The sequence below is a fragment of the Lolium perenne genome, chromosome 7, assembly GCF_019359855.2.
Source record: "Lolium perenne isolate Kyuss_39 chromosome 7, Kyuss_2.0, whole genome shotgun sequence".
NCBI lineage: Eukaryota > Viridiplantae > Streptophyta > Magnoliopsida > Poales > Poaceae > Lolium > Lolium perenne.
In genome coordinates this window covers 34,009,708-34,021,805 of record NC_067250.2, presented here as the reverse complement: position 1 = coordinate 34,021,805, position 12,098 = coordinate 34,009,708, and the positions used below count along the sequence as shown (strand labels likewise).

General features: G+C 44.8%; 1 long non-coding RNA gene across 1 annotated transcript; it reads left to right on the top strand.

Moving 5' to 3' along the window:
* The first annotated feature begins 9,873 nt into the window (after positions 1-9,873).
* Positions 9,874-11,691, top strand: LOC127313485 (uncharacterized). Its single transcript, XR_007859023.2, has 3 exons — positions 9,874-10,368; positions 10,684-10,842; positions 11,594-11,691. It is a non-coding gene; the product is annotated as an uncharacterized lncRNA (long non-coding RNA).
* The last annotated feature ends 407 nt before the right edge of the window (positions 11,692-12,098 follow it).

Below are 12,098 nucleotides of genomic sequence, written 5' to 3'. Positions count from 1 at the left end.
TAGCTATATCCTTATAGGATAATTGCATTGACATTGGTTTTAAATTTTACACTTTCCTGGGATTTGGTCATAACTAAAGAACTTGGAATGCATCTTGAACTTTAAGCCTGATCATATGCTCGGTGCTTTGAGGAAAGGTAAAGCATTTTGTTGGTGCTAAATTGCATTTTTTCCAGGCCTTGCGAAACTAGACTTCTCAATAGCACAACAAATACCAGCTTCCTAAAAAGTATAAATTGTGAAAGCTTGAATCTGCATCTCTATTTCTAATTAAAAAGGTGGTTTGTGTTGGCTCTTTGTAGGCTTGTAGGGACAGTGACGTTAAAGTTGCGTGAGTAATGTTGTTCTTTGTCATAAAAGTGACACTGCTAATTTGATTGTTGGCATGGACCTTTTAGAAACTGTCTAAATCGACTAAATCGATGCTTATAAGCTAATTCATCGTAGGGCTAACTTTCATAAATGCTCAAATATGTGTTATACGAAGTTGCTAATGTTGTTCAGTGTTCACTCTCTTTGCATCAATATTTATGTGGTTGAATGGAAATGCATGTCAGTTACGGAATATAATGATGACACATCTTTGATGAAGCTAGAGATAATAAAGCATTTGGAGAGAGTAAGCAGGTTACACGCTTATCTCTGTAAGTTTTCATTTTAACAGATCCGATGTGCAACTGAGCAAAGTTCTTCTGAATGTGATTAGGAACACATACATGAATGACTAACAGAACTTTATGGTGGTGTCGTTGTTCTCAAGGTTACGGTGAATCCAGGATAATGTGTATCTTTTCAGCTGTACCAAATATTCATCCTCTCCTTCAGGTAAAAAGTATCCTCTTGTTTGTACATGTATTTCACAGAATCTCATTTCATTCGTTCTGGTTAAAAATAGTCTGTATAAAAGTTTTGGCAGATCTACTTTACCATTTTTGTACTTGGATTAAGGAACCATTTACTGCAGTTTTTGATGTTCTGTATCCAACTCTTAAAATGGCGTGGTGTGTGCCTTCTAACTAAACTGTAACTTTTTTTTTACATGTTTCTAGGCTGTACACGTATTCAGCATTTCCGGTTGCAATTGTATTTTCAGAATTAGGCTTGCTAATTCATTTCCGCAATCCGCACACTCTTGGGTGTGTAATCAATCTGTATGAATTTTGGCTAACTGATTTTGTAGATCTTTGATTTCACAAGCCTATGATTTTGCCGCTGTTCTTTGTGGCGAGGAAAACTTTGATATATTTAGTATATGCGATATGCTTTTGTGACCTATGCTGATTCAAATATTGTGTTAATCATTCATAGGCGTAGCAGCTGAAAGCTCTAGCGGACGGGATAATGCAAAAAGAAGAAGACTTGAATTAGAAACGGTTACAATATTTAAAATGATCTGCATATATCTTCGCATGTGCTGTTCGGTATACTTATGCCTATAGATGGTTTGGATTTCTCACGTGAGAAAGTTGTTAGATCTGTATGGCTTATCATCTGCTTTCCATAGGTTGTGATTTAGCACTGATTACTTCTTGGTTTGCTTTTTAGTAGTGTTGCTGAGAGGAGAGGCGACACAAACCATTGGTAGTTGTTTGCTTCCTGTTATATACGTACCGGGATCTGAGGATAGTGTTCCTCCCTTTTCTGTGATCATCTACATATGATGCAACAGTTGTCTTTGCATCTCCACTGGGTGGTGGTTACACCCTTTCGTATGTGAATGCTTTTGGCTAATGCTACTATCTGTTGCTTAGTTATTTAGTGTGTTCTGTCATGTGGTGTGTTTTCTAAGGAAAAAAATTGTATATTCCTAGTTTACCACTGCTCTGCTCTTCTTTTATTATTAGGACTATAAGAATAATATTGACATTTTTCCACCAATACATGAGTTGCACAGGATCATATGCGCCAAGGCGCACCACTAAATAACTAAGCATCTGCCGCCAGCCTCCAGCGGGGTCCGGAAGAAGGTGGGCGCGAAGGGGCGGAGCAGGTGCGTGTACTGGAGGAAGGAGGCGGCGGCGCGACTGGGTCAAGGCCGTCGTCCCCGACCTGTCCTTGACCATCACGGTCATCCTCGACCTCCTCAACCAGCATGAGCAAGAGGAGTGGCCTAACTGTCGCCAAGAGGAGCTTCTGGTGCCCGTCTGGAGCTCTTCCCTTCGACTTCGTGGCCTGCTCTGCCTCTTTGTTGTCACCGAGGACACCCGACAGCGGCACAACAGGCTCTTCTTCAAAGAATACCATCAGGTTCTCTCTCTCACAAATGTACGGGCATATCTCTTTTTGTGAAGAAAGCTCCCGGAATTATCCTTCTTATGCTTTATGATTCAATGTTCAGTTTGCATTACACATATTTTGACAATACAAATCTTATTTCTTGTCCTTGCACCTATTCCATTTTTTAGGTTTATCTTTAATGAAGATAAGAAAAAATGATTATTTCTCCTGCTACCATTCTGAATAGATTTGTACTTTCCTTTTCACTCTTCTCTTTGTTTGTTGCCTCCCACAAGAGAGTTTTATATATAATAAGAACTAGAAACTAATACCGGTAGTTCCATCCTATAATGTACATATGTAGAAAGTTGGACACTTTCCAATGCACTTGAAGAAACTTGGTTGCCCATTTCTCCACTTTTTGTACGAATCATTTATATAAACCAATACCGTTTGTTTGCAGCCTCTTAGACTCTTAGTCTCCATGCATTGGAAAGTCATGCCTTATGTTGCAGTTTATTAACAGGTGGTTCTAACCCATGCAACTCAACTATAGGCGTTAGATTTAGTGCTCTTTAACTGCGATCCACGATAACGAAATAAATCTGTAGTTCTAGGAAACTGAATTACATTGCATGGATGAATTGGATTTATTTCAAGCTCAACATTTTGAATGCACAACATTCTAGGAAATCTGTATAAATTTCCTTCATTGCAGTGCATGCATGACTTCCCAGTGGGATATGTAGAACATTTAAGGGAGCACTGAGCCAACAATTTCACAACCAGGGATAATGTCACCATGCTCCAACATGCCCTTGTTTCTAGGAGGTACATATTCTTATCATTTATTTTAATGCTTGCCTGGTTCAGAAGTCAGGCATATTTTCTTTTATGGTTGATGTTTTAGTTGTGTTATATTGGTGTGATCCATTTATATTTATCTAATCAGGAGGAGCAAAAATATTTCATGCCAGTGCTAAATGTTTCTCTAAATATTTGTATTTTGACCAGGCTTGAGTGATTGCTGAAAATGAGTCAACGAGTATGTGGGAGTAGTAGCGCACTCTTCAGCATAGGGGAGCATGAACCACCGAGACGGATTCATCATCATCGTCATCATCGCGTCAGAGGCAGAGGGTACGGAGGATCCTAGGTCTCATCTCTCTCGGAGGATCAAATGTCTCTCTCTCTCTCTCACCAGCAATTCCCTTCCTGCAGCCATACCTGGCCTCCTCCAGCCCCGCACTGCCCCTTGCACATGTATGATTTTCAACACCTTTAATCTATAAAATACATGTATCCTCTTTTTTTCATTGGTTCAGATATATTCTGAATATAATATCTTCCGCCGTGAAAACATGGTAGTTTGATATATATACATATTGCAGCAACGATGATGATCTGGATGCACATTGCAAGGAGGCCTCAAATTATTTTTACTGCACTATAATAGATGAGCTTGGTATATCATGTAGTTATGTCTGTAAATCATGTTCTATACATGATTTAGCTTTCCATATTCAACTCCCCAAAAATTTAAGCTCAGCTTTATTCGATGATTTTCTTATGTTTAATGCATCAATTTTCTTTGCAGTGCAACTATAAGGTCTTCTTGTAGGTCTGATCATGACAAATGAATGCGAGTGGTTAATGTTACATTTAGTTCCGATGTCCTGACCAAGTCATGCCATTAGGATGTCCAGGCATATATGACAAAAAACTTCCTCTTCGATCTGAAATGGGTAATTATAACAGTTTTCATTTGTTGTTTTCTTTTCTCACACTTTTCAGCTTGTTGTGATCCAAAAACGCTACTGATATTTTTATACAATGCATTCTTTCAACCCCATGTATGGTTTTAGACAAATAATATATGCTAATGTTAATTTTCGGCTGATGGTATTTTCTAATATCTTAGTTTATCCAGAAGGGAGTTATGTTGGCTGGTGGTTGTTGATACAAGAATGTGGAACTCTATAGGCTTCACATCACAGAAGGCATGCTAATGCGTTTGCATTAGTGGTCTACTATTGCGCGTTGCCACTTTCTTCTTATCATTCGTTAGTTATGGTTTCAAGCTGCTCAAGTATGATGTTGAGCATGAGCATGCTCTGTTGCTGAGTGGTTGATACCATCAGGACATAAATCCGATGGATGGACTCTCCAGCAATCCCATGAGATGAACATGTGAGCTGCATTTGACCGTTGATTGTTGATCTTTGTCAAAAACCCAAACTGGAACCCTATAACAGTTAATTCATATGGTCAGAGTTAACTTTTCGATGCCTTGAAACTCATGTAATTACTTTAGTTTTGGAAGTGTGCATGACAAGCATGGCACTGTATTATATGTACAGGTAGAATGCTAAGAATTATGGTAGAAAATTAGATTTTAGTAGTTAAGTTAAAGTTCATTGAAATATGTTAACGAGGCGGGCAGGAAATTGTCTCCTGTGCTGCAATAGTCGTGCAACTTATGTGGATGTTTCTTTCGCTATTTTTTCTTTGTTTCCATTTTGAACGGTCACGTGTGTCTTTCACTTGCTTAGTCATAACATATTGAGTCCCAGATCCAGGAGATAAAAAAAAAAAAAACCAGCATACATCATAAGAACAGAATATATTGGTTCCGATAACTAAGAGTAAGATATTCTCAGAAGTTATGCAAAATTTTATCTTAATTGCTTCCATTAAAAGCTAAAAAATGTATTCTCATATTGGCAGCTATTTTGTCTCAGTTATACAAAATAATTATTGCCATGATCTCCACGGGATCGTGCGCCAAGGCGCACATCTAAATCTAGTTTTTCAAGTTAGAAAAGGGTGACCAAGACAAACTAGCTAATCTGCTTTTTCCCCGATGCTGTTCTGATTGCTCAACTTGTGATCAACCGGTCAGCATTTTTCACGGTACGTCAAATGACCAAATGCCTTGTGCCGAACAACAAACTTTACGGGCACAACCAATGCGGAATTCCTCGTGCGTTAGGTGAGCATACCAAAGTGCCATGGTTCGGAGAATTTCAAAAAAGAAAAGTGCTATGGTTTGGAATTTGTATACATGCATGCACGGAATTTCTCCGTGTCTCAACTTCTACATCCCTACATTTAGTATATCTCTAGCAGTCCAACTCAAACACACCAAGCCATTTTGGTTCGAGCAGATATGCGGATAACAAAAATGTGATCTAGCGGCACGATATTTATCCATTCCTGGCGTAACTTTGGGCAGGCAATGCATCTGTGCGGACGCACCATGGAACACGTGTGTGTACTCCCGCGTTCGTCCTAGGCTTGCATGGCAGAGGCTGAATCCTCCTTCGCCTTTTGCATCGACGGCAGGGCGACCATTTTAGGACTAGGTCGATGGTTGGTCGATCACTTGAGGACTGTGTCGCTATGAATGTTGGCCGCTCGACTCTTTCACCCTATGAAGGTTGGGCAGGCTAGCAGTGGGATGACCCACTCCTCACAGCCATCGCCATCGCCACTTCGAGACCACTGGCAGCGGGAGGCCACCACCGTACATATTTTCTCTCCACCGTTGCGACTTTCTCTCCCACCAACTTCATCAAATTCGACATCCTTGTGCCGCCAAAAGCAACACTTACAAGGGCCCAGGCCATCAACTTGGGCAAGATGCATGTGTTGACAAAACCTTGTCAGCCAGGCCGCCAGGGAAGAAATCTTCCGTCGGGCGAAAGGACGCTATGTAGCTAGACACAAGGTACAACATGGATATCGACTAGTGGTCAACATTGTTTTGCGAGGAGAGTGAGGAGACACTTAACCGCTTCACCAGCGAGAATCCATGACCGGAGAACATCGCCGAGCGAAGGTGGTTGCAGGAGGTGCCCTGGCCGCACCGTCGCGGACGTCATAAATGTTGTCAACCACCAAGCCTTCATGCGGACGGCTACCCGACATCCTCACAACCGACTACGACGAGGAATAATAGGAGTTGTCGATGGTCTTAGGTGGCACGTGCAACCCGACAAAGCTAGGAAGCCTCCATGCTCTTCTGTTTATTCATGCACTTTTCGGCATTCATGTATTTTGCTTCTTTTTTCGACATACATGTGTTTGTCTTAAAATCTCTAGAATATTATCAGAAGAAAAAATGCACCATATTGCTGGATTTGCTTCCCGACCCAAATAAACCAAGGGGATAGCAAGGCTACATTTCTAGTAAAGAGAGATTTTTGTTCGAGAAAGATGTCTTAGGTAGAGTGGAGACAAAATGTTGGATTACACAATGCGACACGCCTCCACGCCCCTTAAAAAATTGAAACTGTCAGTGTGGGCAAAGTGATAAACTCTAGGATACATCGGTATCCGATAGCCGAGCTAGGTTCTTCTCCTTTACTTGACCTGGCGGCAAAAGGCACCCACACTTGGGCAGAAAAAGATAAGCAAAGAGCCAGACGGCAGTCAAGCGCGAGATACGTGCGATTCCGACGATCCGATGAAAGCTGCATGCAATGACTGCGCGCGGTCGGAAGAGGAGAGCCGCACGTTCACGGGTGCTGCCCAGCCGCGTCCCGTGGCCAGCACGTGCGCGTGCCGTCAAGGCCGATTTTCACGCCCCAATAATTAACCCGGCCGAAACCTACCACCGTACCTCGTGTTGATGGTGATGCGGCCGGTAAAAAGAGCAGAGCCGTAGAGTTGCACGTCGACGGCACAGCGGCGATACGTCACGGCGCGGCACGATCCATCTAGATCCCCTACCTCCTGAAACACCAACTCCCCTCCTCTCCTCACCTCCCACCCACAACCGATTAGGGTTTGTCGCCTCCCATCGACGTCGCTGCCGTTCTGCCTCGTCGTCTCTGTGGCCTCTAGGGTGGAGGCGGGGTGGATCTATAGGCTCCTGCCCGGCGGGAGGGCTTCATTTTTCCTATTTTTAGGGTTCATGTTTGGTGGGGCAGCGCTCAGGTGGTGGTGGCGGCGTCTCTTTCAATAAGGTGCCCCCGGCTTCAGCCCCATCTCGACGGCTACGTTGAGAATCTTGTGGGAGTGGTGTGGTCTTCAATGGCTTCTTCTGGCTGTGAGGATCTTCGGATCGTCAAGGAGCTTCATCGGCAGTTCATCATTCCTCTTCATCGTTAGGATGGATGTGGTCTTCTTGACCCGTTCGGCAACTTTCCGTCTGCAACCAACAACGTCAGGCCGGCCCGAGGAGGTGCGGCAGCGGCGGCGCGCCGTCGACACTGTCTGGAGATTGAAGATGAAGGATTTCATTGTAATTTTTGTTTTTCTTGAGATGTTTTGTATTTGTTGTTTCTTTTAATGACAGGTTCTATTCGCAAAAAAAAAAATCAGCTAGTTTCAACAAAGGAAAATGGTTTCCACCGGTTTTTCTTAATTAGCCATGCGTTAACTGAAATATTTGTTTTTCCTTTTTATAATGCAATGCGAGAGCTCCCCGGCCCTTGACGAGGTTCCGTGAAAAAACGAAAATGGGTTGTGTGGCTGTGTGAGCGTGGGACTCGATCGACCATTACCATGCATGATCGACCCCGTGAGGCAACGACCAACTAGCAATCCATCTTTAGCGTGTTCGGTAGCCCGCATCCTCTCTAAACACATCCACTAGCTTGGAAGTGAAAAACTTGCGATTGGATGGTTGAATGAGATTTGCATTGGTCCGCACTATAGGGCCGTGCACATTGGAGACTACCGAATTGGCATATTCTTTTCAAGGTCAGCGGTGCAAAAACAATAGATGTCGTGCGTGTGGAACCTCGACGCGAGATGGCGAGATACCATGGACGCGTGATGTGTGATGTGTTGCGCACTTTGGCTGTGGAATGGCTATTGTGGAGAGCCCATATATACTTCTAAGGAGATTAAGCGAGGTGAAGGCGACATGTGTGCATAGGTGATTGGTCAGGTTGCAGAAAGATGGCAGGGGCCATCTGATGTGAGATTAACGGTTGAGTTCAAGACGTCAAGTTTCACCATGCTGAGAGTGTGGCCACTTGATCCAAGTTAGCATCAGTGAGTTGTAATCTAGAAGCATCGGTGAGCTGCTCAGATCCGGTGCCGGCCAGGGCACGTACAACGGCGATGCAAACCCAAAATCGTTACCATTTTCGGGATTCGGCTCTGCGTGGACGTGTAACTAAGTGTCTAGCGCTCGTCCGTCCTTTTGTTTTCTTGGCTCGGAACAATTTATGCAGTGACGTATAATCAGCCGAAAAGGCAAGCCTTCGATGCTCCGCACGCCCGCAATGGAGGTGGAAAGTGGCCACATCTGGCCACCATGCTCGACATGTCCGCCATAGTGGTGGACGCGACGACAACTCCGTTACTGCAACATTCCTCGTGGAAGTCGTGGTCACCTTGGAGTGCTCGGACTGAAGAGCAGGCGGAGCGCTGGTGGGGCTTAAGTGGAGCTGTTGCCGGTCATCATCAAGATCTAACCTGATTTGGATCGCTTAGTCGGAGATATCCTTCAAAGTCTAACCATACCAAAATTTTAGTTTTTTTTAGTCTATTGCTATAGACTGTGTGTTTGCATTAACCTGTTTGTGTTTAATTCTTTTAGAAGGGCGGTAATTTTTTTTACAAGGTGAAATACCCTGCTTCAAATTCTTGGATCCGCCACCGCTGCCACGTCTACAGTGGAGGCGGCTGCGCCGGCAACTTCACCAGTGCAATACTCCCCCTAGGAGCCATGGTCTCCTTGGAGTGCTCGCACGACATAGGAGGTGGCACATGCGCCTTGCTCAAGCGCCGGCATGGCCTCCAGGCTATAGTGTCTATAGTGGAACTATGGTCAGTCGTCTCGAAGATCTAGTATGATTTGAATCGCTCCGTTGTCGATGCCTAAGTCTAGGCAGACCAAAATTTCAGCTTGTTTTTTCTTGAGTCTATTGCTATAGACCATGTGTTGGAAAGGCAAGCTTTCCAGGAGATGTCAAACGGCCAAATTGAACCGGCTGCCCCCGAAGACCAAACTTTATGGTCACAACCGATGCCAAATTCCTCCTCATGCATTAGGTGAGCCTACCAAAGCGCCATGGTTTGGAAGCATATATACATGCACGGAAATTCTCCGGTGTCTCTCCTACATAGCTACTCCCTGCAGGTAGAGGTAGTGCAGACAAAATGATGGATTACACAATGCCACACGCCTCCACGTACGCCCAGGCCCAGCCCCTTAAACAAACTGAAGTGTCAGGGTGGGCAAAGCGATAAACTCTAGCCGGTACCCACACTTGTTTTGGCCAGAAAAAATATGAGCAAAAGAATCAGGGGGCAGCGGAGAGCGGCAAAAGATACAACACGGGGTTCCCTCAAGGAAAGCTGCATGCACCGCGAGCGGCGCGCGGTCGAGGGGGACAGGGCCTCGGAGGAGGAGAGCCGCGCGTTCACGGGTGCGTCGCGTGGCTACCACGTGCGTGCGCCGTCCAGTTAGATCTTCACGTTTCAATCAAGGCATTCGGCATTCAAATAACGGGAAATCTAATTCGTGCCTGGGCACTTTCTGGCTTTACAAAGTGCTCACCTCTTTCGCGCGTCCGATGTTGATCGTGTGGTTGCTCTGGGCGGGACAACGAGGACCACACGACTTCATGCTTTAGAATCCCCGATTGAACACATCCCCAAATTCCCGATTCCCCTTCCTTCTCAGTCCCCTTATCCTCTCGTCTCTCACACACGAGGAGAAGCGGATCTCGCCGGCCATCGGGAGGGATGGCCGCCGACGGCTCCGACACGGAATCGCCGCGCTCTGGCCTGCTTCGAGCACCTCTCTCTACCTTCTCGCCGGCCCCCGCACCGAGGCCGCTGACATCTGCGCCGTCCCCACCTTCCGATTCCACTACGCCGTGAGGGTGATCCTCTTCGCCTTCTTCCGCGCCTACCTCGTCACCGCCGACGTTGCCAACCTCCAGTTCGTGCTCGCCGCCACCGTCCCATTCGTAATACTCCCCGTGGTGTTCCTCCTAAGGGACGACTTCGAGCCCGCCTTTGGGAACAACGACAGTGGAGGAGGGGCGAGGAGGATAAGGCGTCGGAGGACATGGGATGGAGAAGAAGGACGGTGACGTCAAGACCGGGCCGACGCTCCGACGTCGAGACCATGCAGACTCGGAGGAGGCTTCGGTCCGCTCCTCCCTGTCTCGGTTGTTTGGCTAGGTGAGCTCCAGCTTCTCCCGCTTTCTCTCCGCTCTATCTCTCCACCTGCTGCTAGAGTTATAGTCCTGCTCGTGCGTGGCCTTTGCTACCACTTCACTGCTTTGTGCCTGTTGTTGTTGTTTGTTGCGGGCGTGATGTGGTACTGCAACTATGCTACTACATGTGCGCAGTTGTTTGCTGCTGATGTACTGTTGCCTGCTTGACTGCTTACTACGTATGTCTAGTATATCTGTTGTTTTTATTTTAACACATCGGGTGATCATTTTGTGTACCTTGTGAACTTAAAGTCTCTAATACAATTAGTGTCAACGGCAGTGAGCAGCTGAGGAGGGGCGTCAATGGCGCAGACTGGGGATTGACGCATCCGAGCTGGGTGGTTGTGTTGAGAGGGTTTATTTGGTGGTGCAGCCTCGCAGTTCGACACCGGCGAGATGGGCGGCGGACCTCAGAGCAGTCATTGAAGGCAGTTTGAGAGTAGGTTCATTTAGGTAGTTATCCATGTAGTTTTTGTTCAATAATTACATACATTTGATGCCAAAAACAATGTGTATGATTTAAATTATTTGTGTGGATATACGAGGGGTTCTCTGAATTTTGCGCTCTGGGTGTATTTTTTCATATATGTAAAAATTGCATATAAAATACATGCATAAAATTTAGAGAATACTACTTGTAGGTTATGTTTCTCACATGATGTAAATACCGAATTTAGAATACATCCCATGTGTTAGTAACACTAGTTTGTAGGTTTTCCTCAAAAAAAAGAGAGACAAGTTTGTAGGTCCTGTTTCTCACAGGCTGTAAAATTTGCATATAAATACATGCAATGTGTTAGACTTAGAGAATACTAGTTTTGTGGGTTGTATTTATCTTATCATAGGATGTAAAAATTGCTCCTAAAATACATGCTACTCTCTTAAAGAATACTAGTTGCCTTTTTCCACAGTATGTAGTTATTGCACCTAAAGCACATGCCTTTTTGTTATCAATACTATCCCTAGGATGTATTTTTCTCCTATATGCGAAGTGCAACATCTCCCACTGTTATACGTTTGAATCTGAGTGCATGTATCTTCTGGAGACTAGCTAACTGATTCTGCACTCCATTATCATTATTATTTTTGAAGCTTCCAATTCCATCCTCTATGAAGCTCTACCGCATTTTCCTGCCCTTCTCTGTTTATTTTGACTGGTGAGAAATTCTGTGGGATGTGATGCGTTGCAGGGTCACCTTCTCGAGGATCGTCGAGAGGAAATCGACGAGGGACTTCTCTGGCGTGCCATACAACATGACGTTGCTCAGCTGCCTCTTATTGGCATGGTAACTATCCCGCTGCCAATACTTGATCTTCACAGTCTTGCACTCTTTATTTCATCCTTGGTTTTCTTTATTCTTCAAGCTATCTTTTGTGTGAGCTACTGATGCAAGGATGGCACTGGTTGTAAGTACCAGTGATACTGCAGATTGCAAGATTCTTTAGTGAGGAAGTCTGATGGTGATATGACTAGACAGTAATTAGCACTGTATTTTTTTTGTAGATTTTGTCCTCAACCATCGGCAGCTTAGCATGGTAGTTGCCTGATGTAGACCACACATGCAGATGGGTTTGAGAATGTGGATTGAACCCGTAAGCTGGGAACTAGTTTGGATGGGTTTGGGTGGAAAATTGTTGTAGTTTGGTTTGGTCTGGATCCTAGTATGCAGCTTTTAGTTTGGTTTGGATCGGTTG